At 36.0% G+C, this 17,202-nt stretch overlaps 1 protein-coding gene across 1 annotated transcript in view; it reads left to right on the forward strand.

The window, feature by feature from the left end:
• The window catches only part of myo1d (myosin 1D), a 113,340-nt gene that overhangs the window by 92,680 nt on the left and 3,458 nt on the right, over positions 1-17,202 (forward strand). The window lies entirely within an intron of this gene.

Genomic DNA, 17,202 nt, shown 5'->3' on the forward strand with positions numbered 1-17,202 from the left:
TGAGTTCGGATCTCTGGGCACATTTTGCTGAGGTTTGACACTGAACTGGTTTGACTTCTCTGCCAGAGTGGCTTTACGAGAAAACTGCAGACATAACTGTTTCTCCTGTGCTATGAATAGATCAGAAGCGCATCCCATGTATTGAAAATCAGTCTGACTGGCACAGTCTGTGCCATATGCGAGTAAAATCGTAACCCTCTTATCTGCATTAAGAATGTTGTCAACAAAGTCTCTGATAACTCATTCGGCTCTAAAGTGGCCACTTTCTCTCTCAACATTTGTTCTCTGAATCTTGCTTTGGGTTTATCCTACACTACTGTTGTCACGGCACCAAAGTATTCAATATATATATATATATATATATATATATATATATATATATTACCCTAATAAAAGTTATGGGGCATTAAATAGTTAATAAAGAAACTTAATTTTAATGCTTATTATATTAGCGTTAGCCGCGCTTATGCTAACTATTAACTACTCTAATAACATCGATGTTCATTTCAAGCCGACATTCAAATAAAGCTAAGCAAAAATTGCTATCGCAAGACCCGGAGATCGGCTGAATGGATTTAAAAATGGTAAAACTCAACTGTTTAACTATAGGGGAGTTGGAAAATGAGCTTATTTTCAAAAATAGTGGAGTGCTCCTTTAAGACATGCATTTTTATGCATTAAAGCTGCAGTCGGTAACTTTTGACGTTGGACATTGTAGCCGGAACTACTTCTCTCTGTTTATGTCTATGAAGAATCACAAAGGTACTGGGTTACTCCGCCGCTGTACCCCTGAAGCAATCTAAAATAGTTCGAATATAAACACTTATTATAAGTGTACCCTAGTGATTCAGGACAGGTTAAAAACACGGTTTGGAAAATGGATTCATGGTATACTCGCTTATTATATACATTTTGTATACTTTGAACACAAAAAAAAGTTACGGACCGCAGCTCTGATTAGTTGCTTACGCTCCCAGCTTTAAATAATGCCGCAAATGCCAGTAATCTTAACGACGCGCAAACTCCTCGATGCATATTCAATAACTGTCCAGATCTTTTCAGTGCTAATTCGTCACTGCATGTCTTTAGTAAATCCTTACAATACTATTTTAACACCAAAAGACAAATTTTACATCTAATATTTATATTTTATTTTTATTTCAGCTTCAATTTAACAAAAATGTTTCAATATTTATTATTTTTTTAATTAAATTCAGTCTGTATTTCTCAATATTTGTGAATTTTTATGTATTCCTCATGCAAATGAATGAGAAAGCATCCCCATTCATTTTACAGTAGTTGCATGGAAAATTTATCAGAAATACTCGGGTTGGATTCCTTAGAAAAAAAGAGAAAGTCATGCAGATTTTGAATACAGCTGTGCATTAATGGTAAATAAACATCATGATAATTTTTTTATGCTGTTTAATATGGGGGAAAATATTTATGATCATTATTGATGTTAAGTTATTAATGGGCCATATAGCCCAGCCTAATTTTTGAATGATATATATGGGTAAGTAATTATTAACAGAATTGCATTTTTTTTTAGCTATCCCTATAAAATGCTGTCTATGGAGGCTCAATATTTCTTTAATCTTACCCTACTTTCTCTCTTCTTTTCCAGTTTAGAGATGTAGGAGATTAAATATTTAAGGTTGTGTGACTGCAGATCTATTTTTAACCAGGCTCCTCTTCATTGGCATGCACAGCACTGCACCTTTTTCTCTCTACAGAGGGAATACCTCAGCGCTCCGGCCATCACACCTGCCTTTAAGCATTATTCAAAGAGTTTCAAACTACAGCCCAATAGACACACACCCACACATACCCAATCCAACATACGCACACACATCTGTCTGCATCACTGTAGCTGTCACTCAAGCTGTCACAGATATCAAGGAGCACTTCACTCATGCACTAAATAGAACGTGTGAAGACCCAGGTCAGGATTAGCTAGACTATTTTGAGTCTTGAGGTTCTGTTGACTACTTTGTTGCAGCAAGAAAAGTCCTCAGTCTTTTCCATTATTAGCCTATGTAACTCTTTCAAAAGAGGGAATTCCACTGTGAGATGCCAACTCCAGTGTGTCTGTGTAATCTGTTTAAATTGGGCTCGAAACAAAGGTGTTGGTGTCAGCTCAGCTAGTGTTTCATCTGAATGAGGACCCTTGTCTCTATTGATCACTGTGGCTTGAACTAAAAGGCTCTGTGAAATTAAATAAAAGAGTTCTCTACAGGAATTCATTAAGTCTGTCTCCTTTTAACACTTCTCTGAGGAAATGAATGGTGCCTTTTGGACTCAAATCCTGTTTCAAAGCTCCTGGGAGAGTAGGCAGGAGTTTGGATGTCTGAGTGAGTGTCGATTCTGAACCTCTGACATCATTATAGTGTTAAGGATGTGAGGTCAGACTTCAGGCACTAGGAAAGCAAGTGGGGGGCTTTGCATCTTCCTGTGACTGTAATTATATATTGACATGCATATAGAAGGTCAGTGGGTTATTGAAAAACTCACAGTAATCACTTAGATTAAATCATCCTTCAGGTTTGATTTTCTCATGGCTTCAGGGCTTCACTTTATTGCTTTCTTGTGCACTGCTAAAAATCAAGATGATCAATCTTTTCTCTCTTTTTTACTCTCTCAACTCAGCAAAATCACGTGCCATTACTCTATTGATCCCAACTTGCTCTTTGATCACGTTCTGTGTGCTTAATACCCAGAGTGCTTCAGAATGACCTTCAAGCCCTCGCGAACAAAACTGGGCCAGATTCCAATCTGCACTGCTCTGTAGTGCTGTTAATGTGCAGTGCTGCAAATGAGTGGAGACAGAGTCTGAATGTGAGAGAGAGGGGATTTACAGCAAAACCCATAGTGGTCCAGCAGTATATCTGAGGTTGATACCTGATTGCTATTGGCATCATGTGATAGGAATCATGTTGATTCTGGCCACTTTCTTACTACCCCTTTTAGTGACAAGTAACAATCACACTCCTGTTTTTTTATTTTATTCATCTAAACCAGTGGTTCCCAAACTTTTTCAACTCGCGGCCCACACAACCAAACACATATGTTTGCGCGGCCCACTTCAAAAAAATTAACTGACCCCGCTATTGTTGGGTTAATAACTTAGTACTCAGAAGCTAGATTTTAAACTATATTTATTGAATAAACTAGGGCTTTGCGATATGGACAAAAAAAAAAAAAAATATCGCGATTTTTTTGATCAATTTTGCAATTGTGCTTTTACAGTCATAAATGCATTCAGGATTAATTTGAAACATATTTCCAAAAGAAAACCAATCAGAGCTTTATCAAAAAGTTGTAACATCTCTAGAACAGACATAAGTCAAAATTATCACTATAGTGAAGATGTAAAAAAATGTATAGACTTGTGGCAAAATAAATAAATAAAAAAAAAATCCTGTATACAGGGACTTTTCTTTTTTGCCATGCATTGTTCATAGAGCTCATTAATTGTAGTGGTGCCTCAGGTGTTTGCAGTGTCTATACAGTATGTGTATGCGGTCAGCAGTGAGAGCGCATAAATATAACGCGAAAGCACATTAAAATAATGCACGTGAATCTCTCTGTTCGCAGCAGATTTCCTTTGCTCTGTCACAAAACCGGTCGTGCTTGCTCAGATACATGCTGCTTTGCGAGGAGAGAGTGTGCACACTTAAAACGTGTCTCCTCTCACTTAATATAAATATTCAATATTCCACCAGGGTCCTTGTTTAAGACTCTCATCAACAAACGACTGGTTTTGTGTGCGGGAAGGGGCACTTTTAATATATGTTTTTAAAGTAAGTAGCACTACACAATAGTTCATGTGCTGGTCATCGCCGAATTAGAATGATTTGTGAAGGATCATTTGACACTGAAGACTGGAGGAATGGCTGCTGAAAATCCAGCTTTGTCATCACAGGAATAGATTACATTTTAACCCTTTGACCTGCGTACGATCACACCGGTGTGATTAGAATTTTCAGTGCGTCACGTCATCAACTGCTGAATTTAAATCCATTTTCGCACTTTGAATGGCACAGAGCCAGATCGGACGCACTGAGCGCTTGTCATGTTATCACAAATATTTCGTATTTTCAACCGTTTAATGCTTATTTAAAGTTCCAGACATTTAATTACACATGAGTACTAGCAGAAACATACATTTACAGTTTGTAAAATATACGCTGATGTCTGTGGAAAAGGCAATAATGTTCCATTAATTAATGGTCGTCTTAAAAAACACATGCCGGAAGAATTCTCAGTAAGAATATTTTAAACTCTTGTGCGAAAGGGTTAAAATGTATATTATATTTGTATATTATATTTTTAATGCATGCTTGCTATATAAATAGTATTACTTTATTTCTAACTAGTTTTTGAATAATTTAGTATTAATAAATTATATATATATATATATATATATATAAATTCCACTTTCACTGCGTCTCCTCACAGCCTCTCAAATGTTTGTATTCCCACCTTTTTAGGGTTAAACAATATTGTTAGTACAGAAAACACAAAATATGTCAAATATAATAGTGTGTTTTTCCAGACAGCAATTTGTGCGGCGTCACTGTTCATTTTTATAAATCAATAATTTTGAGAGGAGAGTTTTGGAGCAGACACACAAGTGAATTTCCTCCATTGATTGGATCAGATTTCTAATTCCAATGCTTCCTGGCTTAAGTGTGTGTTATAGCGTCAGTGTAATGAGAAGCATATACAGCATAGAGCTAGGATAGGAAGCTACTCTGTGCCTAATGTGCTGGATTATAAATGCACACAATAATGCGAACGTTTTTTCAGGCTTCATTAGTCTGTTTGCCAGCGACTTTGTGTCGAGGTGCTGACTGCAATCATTGTGTCCTTCAGCAAGGTCGCCCCTCATGCTGAAAGCTTTTCCGGGCTCCAAATGGTCAAGTTTACACCCCTCTCATTTGTCCCTCTAGTTCTCTCATTTTTCTTTTCCTCCTCCTGTTTTGTCCACCATTATTTCTCTCAGGCTCCACTAGTTCTCTTTTTCATTCCATCTCTATATCTTTCTTTTTTTCCTTTGTATTTCTCACCTCACCTCACTCTCACTGCTGCAGATGCAGTTCCCATAGCAACTAGACGATCCATGTCTGTCTGATATTTAGTCCATTAGTTGGCCTGCCGGTTTAGAATACTAATGAGTGAAAGGGAGAGAGCGAGGATTCTCTAAATAGCTCCATTTGCCTGCCCTTTCAAGGTAAAGGCTGCTATGAATTGCCTGTTGCAGTGATTATACTGAAATCCATATGTAAATGAGTCGCTTACAGTAGCCTGCAGAGGGAAAACTCATTTCATCCTATCCGAGTGAAACGAAAAAGCGGGAATTTGCAATCTTTAATGTGCTTACTTGTCTACTATCAGCATTTGTTTATTAATCAAGTGTAAATTCAGCTTCCACTTTCCTTTTGATTTTTACTATAAGGAATATGGAACCTTTTATTTTACACTATCAACAGAAAATAAATATTTATTATAGTATTTATGTGTATTTATTGTACTGAATTAAAATGAATAATTGTTTTTATGTTTTGAAAGCCGATTCCCCACTCACTGTTCACCAAGGATGCATTTATTTAATCAAAAATCCAGTAAACTCTGTAGCCTGGTAAAAATATTATTACAATTAAATTTAGCTGTTTTCTGTTTTAATATATTTAAAATAATGTCACTTGATCTTAAATCCAGCTCGTTTGGTACACAATTTTTTTTTCTTATATCATTATCATCGATGTTAAAAACATTTGTGCTGCTTAATATTTTGTGGAAACGGTGCTACTTTTTACAGGATACACTTTGCTCAAAGCCTTTATGTATAATGCATTATAAAAGTAATTTTAATGCATTAATTATGCCTTCTAATGCACCTAATAATGCAGGGGTAACTAACCCTGCTCCTGATGGTTAACTGTCCTGCAAAGATTAGCTCCAACCCTAATCGAGCACACCTGCCTTTAATTTTTAAGTGATCCTGAAGACCTTAATTAGTTGCTTCAGGTGTGTTTGATTAGGATTGGAGCTGAACTTTGCAGGACAGTCGATTGCCAGGAGCAGGGTTGGTTACCCCTGTAATAATGCTTTGTACAATCTCACGAATAATTGTAACCACAGTTAATACATAATAACACTATCAAGACATTGTTACACTGTGCATCTTAAATTTGGTTATAATTATTTACAACAACGCATATTATGAATAATTATGTAATGCGTTAAACCCTTTAATAACCCTTTATAATGCATTATACATAAAGGCTTTAAGTAAAGTGTTACCAAAAGGTCAAATATAAAAAAACGCCTTTTATTTAAATTAGAAATCTTCTTTCACATTATAAATGTGATTTTACTCTCACTTTTGATTAATTTAATGCACCCTTCCTGAATTAAGTATTAATTGAATACAAAAAAAACATTCCGACTCCAAACATTTGAACGATTGCGCATATTAACATACTATTTGTTTTAACTATTTTCACATTGTTTTAAAAATATATATAGTACAGTACCTACATATATAGCTAAATATCTATATATTACAGTAACCTTTAATTTATTATTACTATCTTTTGTTTAGGTACTTTTAATATGGTAAATCTGTATCAACCCGCATTATTTCACCATCCAGTCCAACAGGTGGTGCAACAACAAATCCAGACATAAGCAATTAATCACTAAACGCTGCCAGGCACAACACAGCAATCAATCACAACAATTAATTAACACAGATGCAGCATTACCAGCTTCATGAATGAACACAACATTCGAAAACACAGGCTCATGGAAGAAATTTGACCACTGGGGTCACTGTTGGACATGTTGCTTAAAAATAAGTTTTTATGACAGTATTCGTTCAATATTCACATTTATCAAATTTTATTTTTGTACTAGCAACTAGTTTGTTGTCACATCAAATATGTACAATACATTGTTGTGCTATTTATTTTCTAGCTGGTTGTGTTTGTTTAGTCATCCTGAACTGAACTGCTGTAGAGAAAAGCTTAGCTGAAGCACAGGTCGGGGGATTTATATGACTGTTGGAGTGTAGGTGGATGGATATGATATTGTGCTGGTGTGCATTTGAATTGGAGTGGATGAATCTGACCTATTTTCTCCTGTGCTAGTTCTGCATTGCCGCGTCTCTCTTTCGTGTGGCTCCACCCCCACTGCCCTTGTGTCTTACATTCTATTACTTTCTGTGTTCCAACCATCCCAAAATGTGATGATGGGAGGATGCTTCGCTGGCTCATGTACAACCCCATCCCCCCGCCCCCCTTCTGTCTGTGTGATTCTTCGGCACCTTCTCTACATCTTGTTTCCACAGCCATTTTTCCTTCCATTCTGTTTGTTTACAATCCTCTCATTTCTTCTAATCGAACATAATCAAATGCTTATACATTTTCACATATTGCTGTCTTTACCACCAATACCATAAATACAGTTTCAGTCTTTGTAATTTCTACTGTTATTGTTACTATTACTAATACAGTTACGCTTACTATTTCTACTGCTGCTTTTATGACTATATTTCTGTTACTGCTATAATCATTACTCATCACTCATTAATGCAGTGATAACTGTTATTTTTTGGCTTTTTGCCACTTGTTTTTATAGCATTATATTGCATGATATAATGTAGTATAGTATTTAAAGAGTACATGTTTTAATGCTGAATTTGTAATTCAATTTAAAATTCAAATACAGTCTTACTTCCTATTTGCTACCGCCGACATAGATGACATAGACGACACATCTTTTTTATTTTGCAATTGTTTATCTTTAAAATGTACCAACATGCAAAATGGGGTAGGCCTGTATGAATTAAATTCAATTTAATTAAATATTGTGTTTTTGAGTAGGCCAGTGGTTCCGAAACTTTTTGTGCCGGGCTCCCTTTTTGTAGAGAAAAATATTATCAAGGCCCACCACCCCCTTTCTATTTTTTTTTTGGAAAGTCTCTTATGCTCACCAAGGCTAAGTTTATTTATTAGAAATACAGTAAACACTGTTATATTGTGAAATATTGTCAATTTAAATTATATATAGTCATGTTTTAGCATAGGCTACTTTATTACTGTGATCAAAGCTGAATTTTCACCAGGTATCACTCCAGTCTTCAGTGTCACATGATCCTTTGGAAATCATTCTAATATGCTGAATTGCTGCTCAGTAACCATTTCTGATTGTATGTAATGTTGTAAACATTTGTGATGCTTAATATTTTTGAGGAAACTATTATTTCACAATTGTCTTATGAATATTTGAAATTGTTATTTGTGTCAGAGTGCTACAGTTCATTAGAAATAGAATGGGGCATCAGTTTACTGTCATGGATTTGTCGCATCACGCCACATCCATAGCAGAGAACATCACTAGGTTCTATTAGCTTTTTTTCAAATCAAAGGTGATTCATCTGCGATAATGAACGTGATATTGCATAACTTCTCAGTGATCTACGGTTCTGTCTATTAAATGGCACTCCATTTGGAAGCAGGTGATGGTGATTTAGCGGTAATTAGGGAACCGGCTTTACTGACGAAATGCGCGTGACAATCGCATGCGATATATCGCCCATCCCTATGTCAACCTTTTGTTGGGGACTTCCAAATCAAAAATATGAACCTTTCATAACTTAAAATAGGGGCACTTTAAAATACTTCGATTTATTTTAACGTGTAATAATATTTTCAAATTTCTGTTTTTAGTAGTGTCGCATCATATTAGCCTACTGTTTTTTGTTATATTTTCAATAGGGCTGTCAAAATTAACGTGTTAATGCAAACTCATTTTAATGGCACTAATTTTATTAATGCGCGTTTAAAGCAGCACACATGTTGTGTTTGAGCCTAGCCTGTAGTTGGAGAAATGGAGATATAAAGTGTTACCAACTTAAGAGCTTTGTCGTTTGACTCAGCAACTTTTTCAAAAAAGCGCCTAGCAACAATACATACTGTAACACATAATTGAACAAACTGTTTTATTTAGAATTTGGCTGCATTAGATTACAGTATGTGAGCACAGACAGGCAAACAAATGTATTAAGTAATAAATGAACATTTTGCATGTTCATAAGAAGTAAGTTGCCCTGTCCTCCAAATAATGTAAACAGGCTTGTGCAAGTTAATTGCTCAGTGCAAAAAAAGACAAGTTATTGTAACCTGGTATTTCTATGTTCTTTTTATTCATGTGTCTAATAGGCATGAACAAGTAATTTGAAAAACATCTATGACCTTTGAAACATGTCTAGTCTTCTTGCTCTATGTTGGGTATGGTTTCACAAATAATAAACATAGATTTGAGTAAAACATCCATATTTGTCCATGCCCATTGTGATTAGAGTATTAAAAATTTGAAAAGTATTAATTTAAGGTACATTAAAGGGACACTGAGTAGGAATTACTCCCATCTAGTGGTGAAATTGTATTTTGCATTCAAACTAATTTTGCTCTCCAGCGCCTCGCTTTTTCAAATGCGCGTTGCATCTACGGTAGGCGATATGTACCAAAAAGCTTTGACAGGATGTCTTCTAATAGCACTTCGTCGAGTTTTCCTTCAGGTGAACAGGTGTGTTATTTCAAACAAACTGCAACATGACAACTAACAAACGAATGTTACAGTATGAATTACTGACTGTGGAAAACATGAAATATTGTAATTAGTAGTTATGTCTAATTTATTCGTTATATTTTCTGAATTATATGCATTGTTAGATATAAAAAAAATATTATAATATAGACTGTAACACTGACTTACCTGTCGAGAAGAAAACTGGCCACTTCAGCGTCTTTTTTGAAATCTTTATCCAGCATTAGCTCTTTCCACCTAGAAAAAGCTTCCCCGACATTAACTCTTGTTTTCTGTAATCTACGGTCACGTTTCCTTTTACGTTCTATTTTTGACTGTTTTGGCGACGATGTTTTCTTCTCCTGTGGCGCGGCATATGTATGGTCCATAATAAGAATGCAATCCAGACTTTTAAACTTGCCGGTGCAGTTTCAAGCGCCTCTCACTGCTCTGCACCTGCGTTTCTGGCTCTGACCGAAAACGCGCTGTGGAAACGCGTTGGCTTAGTACTTTTTGTCCCTCTCTGCTATTATAGTTTTGCAAGATGGCGGAACTACATGGAAGCCTCCATCAACCTACCCGTCCCATGTATATAAATATAATAAATTCTTCATTTACAAGGATTAGTTTAAACATTGGCATAGGTATTTGTACACCATTGAGGGCATATTTATGAATAAAAATATTGATTTTAGATAATAAAATACCTAAAAAGTTACTTATTGTCCCTTTAAGAACAGATAAAAATGTGTGATTAAATTGCGATTAATCACAAGTTAACTCATGACAATCATGCAATTAATCGCTACAAAATATTTTAATCGATTGACAGGCCAAAATTTTTTATCAAATATTTTTATTCCAACCTTGGTGAGCATAGGGGACTTTTTTCAAAAGAAGTGAAGTGAAGTGACATAGAGCCAAGTAAGGTGACCCATACTCAGAATTCGTGCTCTGCATTTAACCCATCCAAAGTGCACACACACAGCAGTGAAGACACACATACCGTGAACACACATCTGGAGCAGTGGGCAGCCATTTATGCTGCGGCGCCCGGTGAGCAGTTGGGGGTTTGGTGCCTTGCTCAAGAGCACCTCAAGTCGTGGTATTGCCGGACAGACACTTGAACCATTACCCTAGGATTAAGAGTCAAACTCTCTAACATCTAGGCCACTACTTCCCCATTAGTAAAAAACATTAGTGTATATGCAAGGAATACACTAGTCAGAGAAATACCTTCTTTTTTGTGTGTGTGAATTGCTTGTTGCGCTCTGGCTTGAGTTTGGAGTTAGAAAAATATCTGAAATCACTCATAGCATATCCTCACTCAGCCTTTTCATTCCACTCTTTTATACCCCAAGTCTATCCTCTTTTTCTTCATATCTCTGGTCTTTTATTACCAGTTGTTACATACTCTGCCCCTCCTGCAGTGATCCTCTGCTGAGGCTCAGTCCTGTGCTATGATGTTCAGACACTGATGAATGACAGTAAGGAGCTTTATGGGTATATAGACATTATCTGGAGGTTTGGAAAGTCATGCTTGACTCCAGCAACAGCTTCTTGCTGCAAATTAAGTGCTAGGCTGTCCTTGCTACCTGCCACGCTCTGAGAAACCTGCATTAACACGATTGATTTCCACCTATGGTGCGTGCATAATTATTAGGCACGTTGATATTCTTTCAGATTATATTTTTTTCCAAGCACATTTTACAAATTCCAAACCACATCAATATTAATACGTAATATTAATTTTGTGAATCTGAAAGGACGTTTTGGGAGTTCATTTTTAATCCATCTAATATCCTGAAAATTCCGTCTTGCAGAGATTGCCAAAAAATTAGCTTCTAAAACTTACTGCCAGATTCTGGAAGATAAATTCTTCAAACAGTGGTACAAGAGGATGTAATGCTGGTCCTTCTCAACTTATCTGTCTACAAAGCCTAGAAAAAAGTCTTCATGTATTTCACAACACTTCAGCATGTTATTCTTATTAATTGAGGATCTGTTTCTTTAGGAATTTTTACCCAAGCAAGTCTCTAAGAACTTGACACCCTGTAATTCTGGAGACTCCAGGTAGGTTTCAGATCTGGAAAATGGTGGAACTGGATACTGAATGGTTCCTGATGGTTTTACACTTAATTCTTAATTATTTTGTCTTTTCCACCTAAGGTTTTTTTTTTTTTCTGACCCCGCTGACCCAATGAGCATTTTGTTGTTCAGTGGTCATGTCTCAACTTTTCAATTTCTGTATTGCTTTAGTTTTGAATATTTCTCACTGGGATTAAATCTCTTTCTTGTCTCATTTTATCTGTAAAAGAAAAACTGCTTAATAATTATTTTTTTCACTTACAGCCTTCATGTACAAATGTATATATCACTTCAAAATTATTAAATACAAAAATAATAGTAGTTATTAAGATTGATGTGGTTTAGAATTCGTAAAATGTGCTTGGAAAAAAATACGATCAGAATATTGACATTCTTAATAATTATGCACATACTGTATTAGACCGTCATATAAAAATATCAAAGTCGTGTCTCTGATTATTATTTTTATATGATTTTAAGTGATCAGAAATTGACCCAAACTGTTTTAAAGTATTGTCCCCCAAAAGATGTCAATTTGATTGTATAGCTCCCATGGGGATTCTTTCAGGAAGTGACATTGTCTCCTCAGTGGCCAACAGGGCAGATAACAATGGGTGACGGATGTATAAAGTGTGCTGATTTTCATGGGACATCTGTCCCATTGTATTGTGTTCACTGAGGAACAGATTGTCTACTGCAAATCAGTGAATGGTTTACCTTACCCTTCACAGAGAAAGTCTGGAAGATGTTCAAATTATTAGGTCCATACTGCACCACACACCTGCTGTTCATCAGAATGAATTCTAATAAAGGGTTAGTTCACCCAAGAATGAAAATTCGTCCATCTTCTACTCACCCTTGAAGCATCCTGTGTGTGTGTGAAATAATCCAATCGATATATATATATATATATATATATATATATATATATATATATATATATATATATAATATTCTGACGACTGCTGGGAACCGGAAGACGTGCAGGCAGATGTCATAGTACATCAGCGCTGTGTGGTTAGTGACGAGTGCGGAGAGAGAATCGAACAAAATGCTGGTCTTGAATTAAAAGCAAAAAAAAAAAAGATTTTGTAAAGAAAAACATTGGAGGATTTTGAGAAAAGCCAAGAGGAGACTGGTTTTCCTTTGTTAATACATTTCCCAGAGGCGTGCGCGTGACGCATACATCTTCCATCTTCCGCCTGCCCGTCTTCCACGTCCCACAGCAGATGTTAGAAAAAAAGTGTTTATTACATTTGAAATCTGGATATTTATCTTACAAAAATGCATGGATTCGCTGCAGGGGGCTTTTATTCACCTCCAGAGCCTTGTTAGGGACGTATTATTACAGATGCGCTCACTTTATTTCACGTCTTCTGAACTGTTGACAACAATAACCTGCTTACCACCATTGAAAGGCTTGAAAGAGCAAGGAGATTTTTTTATATAACTCCAATTGTATTATTCTCATTGGAAAGTCACATACATCTAGGATGCTTCGAGGGTGAGTAGAAAATTTTTATTTAGTAGAAAATTTTTATTTTTGGATGAACTAACCTTTTAATGATCCAATTCATTCTAAGCCTTCAGCACAGGTCCACTTTGATTCCTTTGAACCCTCAAGAAGAAGTCTGTCTACAAATATACTGAAATATTATTGCTGCCAGTAATTTCAGTTCCTGGTAACCTGACGGGAACACAGGGGTCTGTCTTTAGTCAAGGAGTAGACCTGCAGATGTCTCTTAAGCTTGAAATCATGCAGATATACCATAAGAAGTTAATATGGAGCAACTTCCTGCTTTGATCTGATCTGGGCCTTCAAATTTACTTACATATTATTGTCATGCTGATTCAGTTATATTAACTCTTTGATGCATTTTAAAATATGATTTAAACTTGAAATCATGCAGGTATACCATAGGAAATGTAGAGCAGATTCCTGCTTTGATCTGGTCTGAGCCTTCAAAATTAATTCCACATTAGAGTCATGCTGATTCAGTTATATTAACTCTTTGATGCATTTTAAAGGGATAGTTCACTTTCAAATTAAATTTTGATATGTTTTAGCTTACCTCAAGGGCATTCAAGATGTAGGTGTCTTTGTTTCCGCAGTAGTTTCCATTTTGATATTTTAAGGTCAAACCTTTCTTGTCTGTGACTCATATAATGGAGGTCTATGGTCACCACCTCAATGAGCATGCACAGAGAAGTCCAAATTAAACAATTCCCCATCGTAAGTACACAAGACACGAACTAAGATACTAAGACATGAAACGAGCGATTTGTGTAAGAAAACGAACAGTATTTATATTGTTTTTACCTCTTGTACACAACCACGTCCAACTGATCTGAGGGCGCGCGTGCTTCCTGGTGTGTGGTGTGTGCGCGTTCTGGCTTAGTCTGCGCAAGCGCAGAAAGCGCCGGAGGTGATCTATCGCGCGTGTATATACATAAAAGGATTTAGTAATATTTGGTTTCTTATTTTAATGAAACCTGTTCATTTAGATGTTACCACATGAAACGCACTATTTAAGCATTTTGACTGTATTTCCCCGTAGGCCTCTCTGTTGGCCATGCTTTTGCACTCTCATTTTCACTTGCATGCGCATCACTCTATCTTTTCCCCATCCTCATTCTTTCTCCCCCTTTCCCTCTTTCGTATTCATGCCCGCTGTTCTCTGAGAAGAGCCCCAGCTTTGATCAATATTTCTTCTTGCTAAGCCTTTTCTCCCTGTTCTTCTAAATGACCTACTTTGTAATCTCCTCCTTAACAGCTCTCTTTAAAATTGTGAAAAAAGAGCAAAGGCAGTGAAGCCCCACCACTGATGTGATACATACTAGAAGCTAAAGCTTCCGCTTGTGTTTGATAAATAGTAGTTTAAGAAGGTGGGCTTTATTGCACAGACAGATTTGAGGATGCTGAATTATTATATTTCCTGCAGTAATCTGTCTACTCGGCTTATTCATCATCAGTTCTGGTGCTTCTATGAACGTCATGCTCCATTTGGTAGATTTCACACATTGAAAATTAACTAAATGGCAATGAAAATCAAATGTTGCAAAGCTTAATTGTTCATTAATTAATCAGTGAGGTATCATTTGATGTGTTGTAATCCATATTTTGAATTTAGGGATCATGGTTAAAAAAATAATTTCCACTATCACAAGCTGTGCTCTCTATAATCCGTCTTTACTGTATGACAAGATTTAATAATAGCAACTTCAAAAAGGTGCTTACAGCCTGAAGTCAGTCCATGTTTGCAAAAGAGAAAGTAAGGGTGAGAGACCTGCACACGTGAAATATGTGATAACACCATGTGAGGAAAGCATTGCAGTCAGGTTACCGGGGTGGGGCATATAAAGCAAAGGATGCAGGGATGCTGCCTCTCTTCTCTGAAGTGCACAGCAAGCATAATACTTTATAGTTTTTTTTTTTTTTTTGAGGATGTGAAGACGGATTAGCCCAAGGGCATATCTGCTATTTTGGGAGGTGGGGTGTGACTGTGTTGCAGACACACATTCATTCTTCTCTCCTCCCACTTTCCCTCTTTCCTCAACCCACTAAATCTACTGCAGCCAAATTGCTTTGCAGATAAATACAGATGCAGAATAGTGATCATTAGAGACTGTTAGCTCTCTGAACCTCAGTTTCATCTGCTGGTCTAACAAAGGAGGCTCAGTAAAGAAAATCCTGCTTTTGGTCTGCTATAACCTTCTGATGTATGTGCACACTGAGAGAGAGAGAGAGAAGGAGAACATATTTATTTATGATTCATTGTTCTATAGGTTTTGATTATGGCACATACACAAAAAGCAAAGAATTAAAAGTCAACTCAATGTTTATTGATTTATTACTGATTTTATTTTAAAGTGGTTGGAAAATATTTAGACACGTAAATGATGCTTTAAACTTATGAATTTCATCAAATTAAAACTTTTTGATTTTGGAGCTGATGAAATAATATGGTTAATATAGTTGATTATAATTAATTGAATCATAGTTAAATATATTAAGTATATATTAAAATGAAATATAATTGTTAAAATGAAAACAATCATATGTATTATAATATTAACTATAATTATAATTTTTTATAGATTATAATTATTGTCATAAGGCTTGAATGACAAAAAAAAAAAAAAAAGTAGGGGAACCTCAAATATAATTTTAAAGCTAGTGACATGTTGGTAGATGTTTTCAGAAAAATCTTGCTCCCTAACAATTAAAAACAAGTGTTATATACTAGTAGTATATTAATACATATATATTCTTATAGTATGTATATTATTTTTCTAGCTGTGTTAATTTTAAATGTAAAAAAATATATACATGTACATACATAAAATGATTTGAATAGTACACTTTAAATATAATTTTAATTATAACACACTTATTTTGTGTGCAATACTTCCTTGAAAAATATGCTTGTGGAAACGTTCCTTAAAATAATTGCCACTTGGTTTGAAATTGTTATGTAATGCAATGATGTATATTTTTAAGTGGGATTTGAGTGTCAGAAATGTCGTTTTATATCTATAGAAATCCGAAACCATTTTCTTAAAGGTCCATACTAGCCAAAGGTCCATATCTGATGAATTGCCCAGTTATGTGTAAGAATATAGATCTAGGCCTGTATACAGTCACAGTCATGATGCTGTCTGGCACTAGACACCATCATCTCCTGAGTGCTCACTTCCCCTCCCCCTTTACCTTCCCTTAATGCTCCTTCTATTCTGGGTAGCAGAGCAGGCCTCAAAGCTGGTGAGTCAGTTGGCGAGAAGTGCACAGGGGAAAGGAGGGCTGGAAAGAATTGATTTTCCAGTGGGCCATGCTGAGCTGTCTGCTCCCCGGCATTGTGTGAGAGAGTTGGACTCACAGAGGGAAACTCAGTATGGGGAAATCTACAGTTTTCATGCAGTTCCCTGCTGCCAAAATCAAAACTTAACTACACCTCAAGCCATTCATCGACTAACCTTTCATTGCTGCCTCAACAAGAAGCTGAGGGAATTGTATACTATATACACGGAGTAAATCCATGGTTTTCCAACCCTTTGTGAATGATAGGAGAAATGTATGCTGGTTGAGACAATCTGTTGACCGACTGGAGCAGCCCTACCACATGATGGGGTTAATTGGGTTGCCATAGAAACGACTGATGCAGCAATCTGCTGGTACAGAGCTTTATGATGGGGAGTTTATCATCTTTAAAATGCTGCCTGGTGCAGGTCACTCTTCTGAATCAGACTTCTGATTTCGAAGTCAATTAAGTCATTTTGGTTCTACTACAATAAACACCTATAAAATCAAATTAGCTTTTGGTAGATGGGATTTTTCATGTATGAGAACTACCGATGTTCTGAGATCAGTATACAGCATGTTAAATTCAATGGACAGCATTTGTGACAAAAAGCAATTTAAACTCATACCTCCTTTTCTTAAACAATAGCCAATTTTTGACAATAGACATTTTTTCTTGTTTAAGTGCTATAATTGGATCCCCAGTGCATTTACCAACC

Source organism: Carassius gibelio, chromosome B12 (assembly GCF_023724105.1).
Source record: "Carassius gibelio isolate Cgi1373 ecotype wild population from Czech Republic chromosome B12, carGib1.2-hapl.c, whole genome shotgun sequence".
NCBI lineage: Eukaryota > Metazoa > Chordata > Actinopteri > Cypriniformes > Cyprinidae > Carassius > Carassius gibelio.